Raw genomic sequence first — 11,685 nt, forward strand, 5'->3', positions numbered from 1 at the left:
CAATGTGCCGTGGAGAAGAATCAGAAGATTTGTAGAATTTCTAATAAAAAATAATACCAAATTGCAATCAATGGAAACGGGTCAATCCATAGTGCAATCATTGGGTTAGGGTGCAAGTTCGTATCCAGACTTGATTTTCGAGCCCTCCTGTAGGGAGGAAGGAAAGGGGGTGGGGGAGGTGAGGTGACTAATCAGTTAATAGCAAAGGAGTCTGGGAGGCGACTAGTCAGTTAAAGCACAAAAGATCATATAAACATCATACATATAGGTCAGTTTATATCATTTCAGATAATATAGCACCATCTCATATATAAGTCAATCAATAGCATCTAAGATAACATAGCACCATCTCATTTATAAGTCAGTCAATATCATCACAGATAACATAGCACCATCTCATTTATAAGTCAGTCAATATTATCTCAGATAATATAGCACCATCTCATATATTCATGTAAATCAGTCAATATCATCTCAGATAATATAGCACCATCTCATATATTCATGTAAATCAGTCAATATCATCTCAGATAATATAGCACCATCTCATATATTCATGTAAATCAGTCAATATCATCTCAGATAATATAGCACCATCTCATATATTCATGTAAATCAGTCAATATCATCTCAGATAATATAGCACCATCTCATATATTCATGTAAATCAGTCAATATCATCTCAGATAATATAGCACCATCTCATATATTCATGTAAATCAGTCAATATCATCTCAGATAATATAGCACCATCTCATATATTCATGTAAATCAGTCAATATCATCTCAGATAATATAGCACCATCTCATATATACATGTAAGTCTAATATCTCATCTTATATCTAAGCCAAAGTTATTCAATACCATCTCAGGTAAATCTCAAATTTAGAACCTTAAAGTCCCACACTCGCATCTGTAACATCACTAATGTTATCCCTAACATGGTCTTATCAAATTTTAACAAAATACATACAAGGAAACAACAGAAAGCATTACCTTACAGAAGAAAGGGGAAGCATTAGCAAAATGACACCAAGTCGTGTGAACTCTTCTCCACGTTCTTTGACTGCGACACATGCCTGACACAAATACAGAAATATCCCATTTCCTCTAAGTCTACACACGTTTGCAAATATTTCCATTTAGCAGTTAATTTAGAACCATGCTCGGTTTAGGTAATGATACAAATAAGCTGTCACTGGCCCGGATCGGTGCTTGCTGTTTACACCGGCGTCCTGTGATCTGGGCCAGGCCCACTTAGGCCAATAAACGAGAACAGGATAAGAAACCAATAACTAGTCTCATCCTTCCTTTTTTATTAAACAACTTAGCTTTGATTAGCCCATTTATGTATCAGAAATCCAAAAAGAAATATATTCTTTAAGAATCTTGTTATAAGATATAACAATCATTCTATAGATAAATGACCGGACTATCTAAAATTAGACGTGTTGCATTCATATTCTTTTAGACAGAATACAAGAATTTTTTTTTAAATCAAATATACCTTTGCGTAAACGTTACAACATTAAGTAACTGAACTCTGGGACAGTATGATAAAGACTGAGCTATATATTTTCATGTCGACTGGGGTGTCTTCTGTCGAATACATCTGTTCAGAAATTAGGTTCCAGATAACATTGACAATTAGAGTTCCGTTCAAATTGGCAACTTACAAAATATAACACATCTGATCAGAATATAAGGGAAATAGAAAACTCTTTGAACTTTGCAACAGCAAGAAACATGAACGTCCAGTTGCAGTATTTCAAGATAAATAACATTGCAGTATATGAGAACATGGTAGAATCAGAATAACATACATACCTTTAAGACTTGAAGTCTGGGGGGGGATATCAACTAAAAAATCTCTAAAAGTTTTGGCTGAATCTTCAGTCTATAAACAAATTTTTGGGGAACTTATTATGAACATTTATAGGTCAGATGAATCTAATTTTCAATATTGTTCTATGAACAGTTAATGAGTTGTTGCTTTTAAGATAAGAAATATGCCTTTGAACGTAGAACATTTTTTTAAATGGGAAAAATCTCTATATGGATTTGACTAATCAACTGCAGTTTGGTCCTCTACGTGCACATACTGTAACACGCCGGGTTACACTTTTTGTTCCATCCGAACGAAACTTCATCTTACATCATTACAATCATTGGTTTCACCTTGTTTTAATATGTGTCCCCAAATAATAACATCAAAGCGATCTCCCCTGAAATCGAGTACTCAAAAGCAATGTAAGTCGAGGCCATCATGTACAGTGTAGTCATATAAGATATTTATATTTAAAATATTTGTCATAGTCTGTGACACATCAAATGTCCCAAAAGAAAAGTGCAAATGTCCCTATTTGGAGACATATCCCTGTGGTTGAAAAAAAAGACTCTCAAAAATAAACTTTGCCATTTAACATGGACCTCCAAAATAAGAGAGCAGACACTAAACATCATCTTGTCTATAGGTCAAGAGAGAAAAGTAAGAAACCTAATGTCATAAACAAATAAACTAGAAATGGAACAGACGAAAATTTAAAAACTAAAATGAACACTTTTAAATCTTCAACGAAGGATTGGTAACTAGTTTAAATGACGTTAAGTTGTTTTTAATTTCCGGTTTCAATTTCACCGTCTGAAATCTCTTTATACATTAATCTGAAACAAGAGTAGTCAATGTCATTTGGGTTCTTATTATTGACACCATAGATTTCCTATTTGACTGAAAACGATTCTCGATTGTCAATCAGCAGTTAATGCGACTTATCTTGAAGAGATTACTGTATTTCTTCTTATCAGATCGAATCCGTTGTTCTTGAATTGGAAAAAGTATTTGATAAACAAGATCGTAATGTTTTAGTACTTTATTATATCTTCTTTTTGTGCAAAAGCAGAACAGATGAGAGCAATCACGAATTTCTTCATAAGTGTAACAGCTTAATATGGGCCGCAATGGCCGATCGCTGTTCGTATGCTATGATGTGATCCAAGGTTTGTCACTTCGCACCAATACATACAACATACCCATTCAACCTGGCAATCCGATGCCCCGATCATCCCAGCTCCCGGTTCATCAGGAAAAAGAAATTACCTAAAGATGGTTGATTAACCAAGGATTAAAGGCAACTTATGGCAAACACAATTTTTAGATTAGATTCTCCTGGATGCCACCATTTGCCTACATATGTCATGAATTTTCCAGATTCCGACGGTCGAAACTTAAACGATCATTCGATGGAATGTCCAATTTCTTTGTGTGCAGCCTCTTTTATTAATTATAATAAAACAAAGAGCAGATGGTAGGTCACGGACATTTCACAAGTTTTATGTTATATTAATTTAAGGTAACGACCAGAGACACGACAAACCCCTTAGTGCTAAAATGTCACGATATCTCTGATGTATGGTACTCTTAATTAAAGTATATACATCGATGTCTGGGGACGAACCTAAACATATTTTAATGAAGGTAATTGGTCACACATAAGTATTGTCAATAGACTATTCCAGTGACTATTCTGAGATGATAGACACATGATGAGGTGATGCTATATTATCTGAGATTATTGACTGACTTATATTGAGAGGGTGCTATATTATCTGAGATGATATCGACTGACTTACATGTATATATGAGATGGTGCTATATTATCAGAGATGATATTGACTGACTTACATGAATATATGAGATGGTGCTATATTATCAGAGATGATATTGACTGACTTACATGTATATATGAGATGGTGCTATATTATCTTAGATGATATTGACTGACTTATATATGAGATGGTGCTATATTATGTATGTTGACCCGACAAATCAGCTCTACCCTCGGCTGTAAAAACTGATGGAATATCGGAATACCAAAACTAACTAAGGTGAAAATTCTTAAAAACTAAGGGTCTTAAAAAAAGGGTCAGAGCAACTCCCATAAGAAGTGCCATTTTATGTCTGGCCATAAACCTACTGCTATCCCATTCATATATCAAGTCCGAGGAATGGATGGTCAGATGTGTTAGACTAAATACATATCATATGTAATCGAAGTGACATAAATTGTTTACACAGTAACACCAACTTATACTTTCAGAAATCAGGCTGTAATTTCACAAAAAATAGATAGAAGCACCACAGGAACATCAACTAGTTGGCGTCAGTGATTAAGGTAATGCTGAAAAAGGAGAAGGCTACTGTCACTTCTGGCAAAATGCCTTAATTGTCCTTTTTCATTTGCAGAACTCACTAGAGCAAAACGGTAGGACGTAAGACTTCATTAAATTCTTCATATTTTGGCTTTGATATTTTCACATTTGAATGACTGGTCTTACTGGCCTAATTACATATATTTTACAATTTACTGTGTATGGGCATTTGTTAGAAAAAACTTGGTGTCATTCAGTGCACTTTTGTATTTTTTGTACCAAATAATCAGGTTATTGTTTTACTCGAATAATGAGTCTCTTTACTGAAATACTCCACAAAAACACTGAATGTTTAAACGCTTAAAAAGTTCCGAATTGCGAAGCTTTATTACAAAGCATGTTCCGCAAATTGTCCTGGCGTATCTTGCATAATGTTATCAGTCGGTTAGAATAAATTAAACACAGTGAAACAAGCCAGATGCTGTAAAAGAATATTTGTATAAGTGATTATTATGTTTGAAGGAACAGAATCTGCGATCATTTTAACTTGATGTTTGTTATTGTTTATGATTAGATGGATTATATTTATCTAGCTTTCCACGTATCAGTAGAATAGTGAGGTGGTTTTGCCCGCTAATAAAGCTCATTAAGCATTGTCAGATCACTTATGTGACGTCTTGTTCGTCTACAATATTGTTAAGGAAATATAATAACCGTCTCCTTTTCCTCTCAACCTTTATCTACATTTGCTCATGTAGATCATTCTTATAACTTCATAATATTGGTAATATTGTTTTATGCACGGGAGATCTTGAGAAGTTCCATCTTTAGAAAGCAAACTGTTTTGTGGAAAGCGTCAGATAATATTTAGTTGATCTACTTTATAATGATATTAAGTATTGAAAAAAAATATTCAAAAAATAACATTGTTCATTTTCGGGTTTTTTTGGTATTCACGATTTTCTTTGGCTAGCTAGTTCTACAGAGTTTCGAACGATTGGAAACTTGAGCAAATGAACTATGCGTTTACACGACCATATATACTCCAGGAGTTTAATTGCTTATAAGTAAATATACTTACGGACTTTTGAGGTGAAGTAAAATACTCCTAGAGTATATTTTTCTTGAGTAAGCAAAAGCGTTTACACGACCACTTTTATTTGTGTGAGTATATATATACTTACATAAGTATATTTACATATAAGTTAACATGGTCGTATAAACGGGGCTATATTATGTAATAGGTTTTATTAAGATTATTTCAAGAAACATGCTATACACGAATAAAGTTCTATTACAAATTAATCTGGAAAATGGAGAGTTATTCCGATCTCCCTGCTACCGGCAGCTCCAATGTAGTTCTGTACCCCTCTTTCTTGAGTGAATAATGGTATTGCATTATATGGCTTTGCTTTTTGAGCTATATAATCTACAACAAGATAAGGTTCACTTTTAATTGTGCATTCAGCATCAATAATTCAGATAACTCGATAAGACGTTAGCATTCACTCAACCCAAGATTTGATTTTCTCATGCCCACGCAATATCAATATCAATTCTTTTTATCACTGTCAACACAAGTCATTTTTACAATAAACGTTTTCCTTCAGGTCATATCGCAACAGATATTTGATAAACATACAACACAATACGTATAATAAACGTATAAAACTAATAATAAATGGTAAAATCAATAGTAATTGATATGTGATTGAAGATGTTGAAACCCTCAGCACCTTCTATTCCCTCGTCATTCCTTCCAATTATTGCCTTATTATACCCGTTATTTTAGGAAGTATTTGAGTCGTACGTGGATCATTCAAACAATAGCTGGAAGTGATATTGGTTTAACGGTGATGTCTCATGTCTATATTTGTGATCTTAACTGGGCCATAGCGTGACTTCAGCATTTATATGGTTCCATTACAAAATAGGTTCTAATTATACTCTCTTCAAAGTATTCTAGCCTATTTTCAGAGATTTCTAAATTGATCATGATACAGCATTAAGCATAAAGTTCTCTAAATCAAAAAAATATTTAATGCATTTTCATTTTCAATTCTTGTAATCATTGTTTTTTATAGAATTTTTTAATCTTAAAGGAAAGATGCAGAGTCTCAGAAACTTGAACTGTTCCGCTCAACTAATCAGTAATAATACTCATAGCTTACTGTCGAAATTATCTCTGTTTGAAAGTTATGTTAACTAATCGTCATTATAAGAGATTTTTCATTTTGAATATCTGTTGATGACGTCATACATATACACTCAATCATTCTGTCCCACTTCATCTCCGCACAGCTGCAACGGAAGATGTTTTGATGTCAGAGATTATATCAACAAGACAATCAACTCGCGGATACCCAAAATTTCAGAGAGAAGATAAGTTTGTGAAAAAAGATAAATGAAAAGTTAGATTTCTTTTTGAAGGAATTATGCAATATTCGTACACTTCTAGTATTTCTGGAAACTATTTACATATATTGAAGGGTTAAATCAACCCCCAAAATATCCCATCTGTCCCTTTATGGCGGGGTAAAGCGACAAAAAACCTACTGCTATGTAGAAATGTCTAATTCAAAACACAAATGTAACATAATGCAATACCAAATACCTGAAACGTCTAATACAAAAGACAAAATACAAGAAACCTCTAATACAAAATACCTCATACGTCTAATACAAAAGACAAAATACAAGAAACCTCTAATACAAAATACCTCATACGTCTAATACAAAAGACAAAAAACAAGAAACCTCTAATACAAAATACCTCTTACGTCTAATGCAAAAGACAAAATACAAGAAACATCTAATACAAAATACCTCATACGTCTAATACAAAAGACAAAATACAAGCAACCTGTCTGAATAAAGTGTCTTCTAGTTCTACTACATAATCGTTGAAGCTGTTTTAAAATTAGTCAACTGTTTTCTATAACTTTATCAATAAAGCTGTTTCGAATTTAGCCAAATCTTTTCTATGACCATATCACTAAAACTGTTTAGAATTTAGTAAACTATTTTCTTTATCTTGATCAATAAGACTGTCGAAAATTTAGTCAACTGTTTTTCTATAATCTGATGATGAATGCTGTCTAGAATTTAGTCGACTGTTTTCTATATCTTGATCAATCAAGCTGTCTAGAATTTAGTAAAGTGATTTCTATAATCTGATCATTAAAACTGTCTATAATTAAGTTAACTGTATTTGTACCTGATAATTAAGCTGTTTAGAATGTACTCAACAGAAAAATTCATTATTTGAATTATTAATAAGTGTCCTCAATGGATTGATAAATTTTGATCTCTTAATACATTTATAAATTTATAATTAATATATTTACTGTTACGTAATTTACATTGTAACTCATAATTGTCAACTTTATAGAGTGGATTAAGTGTGAAAAACACAAATTGTTGTTTGACGCCACTAACTCGCATGCAACTGCAAGTGAGTATTTTTGTTTAATACTGAATGCACGATTCCAAAGGATCAAGGTAAAAAAGTTTTTTGTTTGCAAAGATTCGTACACGTCTAGTAGCCAAATATAGCTGTAAAAATTATTCCTGTTTGAACTAAGAAGATGGAAATATAGATCCCTGATGCTGTAAGATTAATTCATAGGCGAAGCCCATCAACACTGCTATGGCCAATGTGGAGGAGCTAATGAAGTACTTAAGAGATTTGCCGACTGACTAATAGCACTGTTTGAATACATTTTTCTATTAGAAATGACAGTTAAACTTGATATTGTCTCCACACACGATTACATATTAAAATATGTAAAGTCTCGAGAGCATTGTTCTACTATTAATAATTACTTATTGTCCTTGGTTATAATAATTGGTCATTTATTTATCTTTTCTACCTTCACTAATTGATAGTTATCTTATGGTAAATACTTGTTGGCACTTGAACAAATCACCCGGAAATATTGTATGTGAAGCAGACAATCACAGTGCCAACAAGGTTGCGTAATATCATGATCAATTCTATCACAGAATCCTAGACGTCCTGATTTAGATGTAGGCGAGACCTTTAGGATTTCCAATCGCTGAATATTTCATAAAGTTTTTTTTGTCTCGCTTTGAATTTAATGGGTTTATGCCAATAAGTCTCAATGTCCCATATCCTCTCAGTTTTTGTCTGGTTGAATATTATGTATGTCATGGTGTTTTTTTTTATTTTCTCTCAACATTTCAAGTGTCAAGTAAAAGAACATTAATAAAAATCAATGACACCTATAAGGATTCTAGTAATCGTTTTGACAGATCTCTGTACGACTATTTCATGTCGACAGGGAAGATGTAATCATGTGCACCGATTATATCACTTCCCCTTTACACATTAATTTGTGTTTTTAAAATCTACTCTTAAAGGGAAAAGTTGTCTTTTTTTTCTTCCTATTTGTTTTTTTTTTTCGTAGCATGTCGAGCTTGATGCTTTCTTTTAATGATTTTTGACCTTGGCGAGTCGTTAAACAAATTACACTTCATCAGCTTTGTGACTTTAATGATCTGAGAATTGATTTTGCAGTTCAAGATGTCACCGGTAGTTTCTGAGGTTTGTTGGCTTAAATTATTCTGTAACAATAAAATCTTAATGCGAAACTGACACTTGCGTCTTTTACACGAAAACCCACACATTTAAGTAGGTCTATCTGATGACACATATACAGTTTTACCCGTCCCTTTAAGAAATAAAATTTAGTTACATTTAATGGATACTTTGGTTGATTGGTGCTTTATATTGCTTTTCGACAAAATACAACGTTAAGCACTAATCGTTTTTTTAAATATAAATATTTCTGGACTATAGTCCATTAAAGAATACTTATAGAAGATATATATACGTAATGATAAGAAATAAATATTGATCGATTGTAATCGGCGCCAGTGTAAATTTATCTTGAAATCTCATTGTTGTCATCAAAACTTAGGCGTCGGACAATGAATAGTATTTATACCCAATTTCCTCTTAAATTGGTCTATAAATGGCGAGACATTGTGGTCAAATTCTATTTGATGACGTAAAGGTTCGTCTTAGATGATCTAGAAGCTGTATAGAGTAGACTGTATTGGAGGTAATTACATAATCCAGGACTGGTATTAAGTCTCTTTTTTTCCTTCTCTATATATTTTGAAAATGTCAACGTCTATTCGTAAACCATATTCTCAGCAGCATTTCGAAGTCCATTTCATCCATATTAGCGCCATCAAGAAAGAAAGAAACAACAATTTTTTTTCCACAAGGATAACAACTTAGGTTTCACGGAGGATCCCTTCTACCAGCTGGCCCATGACCATTCTTCTTGGCATTGATCTTTCCCGGAGTATTACCCATTTACAGCTGGGTCGTCTGGAATAATGAGGAAAGATGACTTCTTCAATGCTACTAGCTTTCACGTGCTGATCGAGATTAGAACCCGCGACAAATATCAACTGTTGCCGCGCGTAGAAGTGTTTGACATATTTGAATAGAAAAAACAAGTTATAACGATTTGAAACTCAAAACGAAACTTTAAAAAAAGAACATTGAAATAACAGTTGGGCAATATATTGGTAGCAATAGATGCATTTTCATATCAATCATAAATTAGAATTTCATAATAAAAATTGGTATCAGGTGTCTAGAAGAGTAACCTTATCTTATCGCCTTTTTAACTAAATGTCACATAACTCAAGGGTCTTCTTCAACACATTGCAAGCATTATCTTTTTATAGACTTTCCATTTTTCTCAAGAACAATAAAATTATCTAAATTATAAGTGTACAATTTTACTATTGATAAGGTTCTAACGGCAAAACCACCAGCGCTAATTTCAGAGTATGTGTCAAATTCAGCCGTCAAAAAATTGATCTGTCAGATCTTCAAAGATTTGATTGAATTATGCACTATCAATTCAATGACAACTATAAAATACAATGCCAACAGAAGAAGATAAAGGTTGTCTTCTACTATTTAACAAGGTTATTGTTTCAATGAAGTCAGATTGGAGTAATTAACTTCCCCAATCAGATATCAGTGATCTAGAGGTTAGATTTACAGACAATAGAACTAAAATTAACTTGAATCTTCTCCAGTAATATGTCAAGAATTTTGTCTGAAAAGCTATTTTAGAGATTCGGTGGTTGATTAATACCAATCTTATACTCTTTCAGTATAATTGCAACGTATTATATGTTCTTTCAATGTATTAGTATTTATTCAATGTATTATATGTTCTTGAAGTATCTTTACAATGTATTGTATGGTTTTTCAATATAATTACAATGTATTATAGGTTCTTTCTGTATTTATTCAATGTATTATAAAATGTTCTTTCAGTATCTTTACAATGTATTGTGTTCTTTTTCAGTATCTATTCAATGTATGGTACTCTCTATTAGTATCCATTCAATGTATTGTATTCTCTATCATTATCCATTCAATGTATTCAATGTATTGTATTCGCTATCATTATAATATATTCAATGTATTGTTTTATATATCACTATCTATTCAATGTATTGTTTTATATATCACTATCTATTCAATGTAGTGTATTCTCTATCACTATAATATATTCAATGTATTTAATGTAGTGTATTCTCTATCAGTAGCCATTCAATGTATCGTATTCTTTTATTGTATGGTTTTTCAATATAATTACAATGCATTATATGTTCTGTCTATATTTATTCAATGTATTATAAAATGTTCTTTCAGTATCTTTACAATGTATTGTATTCTTTTTCAGTATCTTTACAATGTATTTACGGTTTTTCAGTATAAATACAATGTATTATATGTTCTTTCCGTATTTATTCAATGTATTATAAAATGTTCTTTCAGTATCTTTACAATGTATTGTATTCTTTTTCAGTATCTTTACAATGTATTTACGGTTTTTCAGTATAAATACAATGTATTATATGTTCTTTCCGTATTTATTCAATGTATTATAAAATGTTCTTTCAGTATCTTTACAATGTATTGTATTCTTTTTCAGTATCTTTACAATGTATTTACGGTTTTTCAGTATAAATACAATGTATTATATGTTCTTTCCGTATTTATTCAATGTATTATAAAATGTTCTTTCAGTATCTTTACAATGTATTGTATTCTTTTTCAGTATCTTTACAATGTATTTACGGTTTTTCAGTATAATTACAATGTATTATATGTTCTTTCCGTATCTTTACAATGTATTTACGGTTTTTCAGTATAATTACAATGTATTATATGTTCCTTCCCCATTTATTCAATGTATTATATGTTCTTGAAGTATCTTTACAATGTATTGTATGGTTTTTCAATATAATTACAATGTATTATAGGTTCTTTCTGTATTTATTCAATGTATTATATGTTCTTGAAGTATCTTTACAATGTATTATATGTTCTTTCCGTATAATTACAATGTATTATATGTTTTTTCTGTATTTATTCAATGTATTATAAAATGTTCTTTCAGTATCTTTACAATGTATTGTATTCTTTTTCAGTATCTATTCAATGTATGGTACTCTCTATTGTATCCATTCAA

The sequence above is a fragment of the Lottia gigantea genome (genome assembly GCF_000327385.1).
Source record: "Lottia gigantea unplaced genomic scaffold LOTGIsca_12, whole genome shotgun sequence".
NCBI classification, from domain to species: Eukaryota; Metazoa; Mollusca; class Gastropoda; family Lottiidae; genus Lottia; species Lottia gigantea.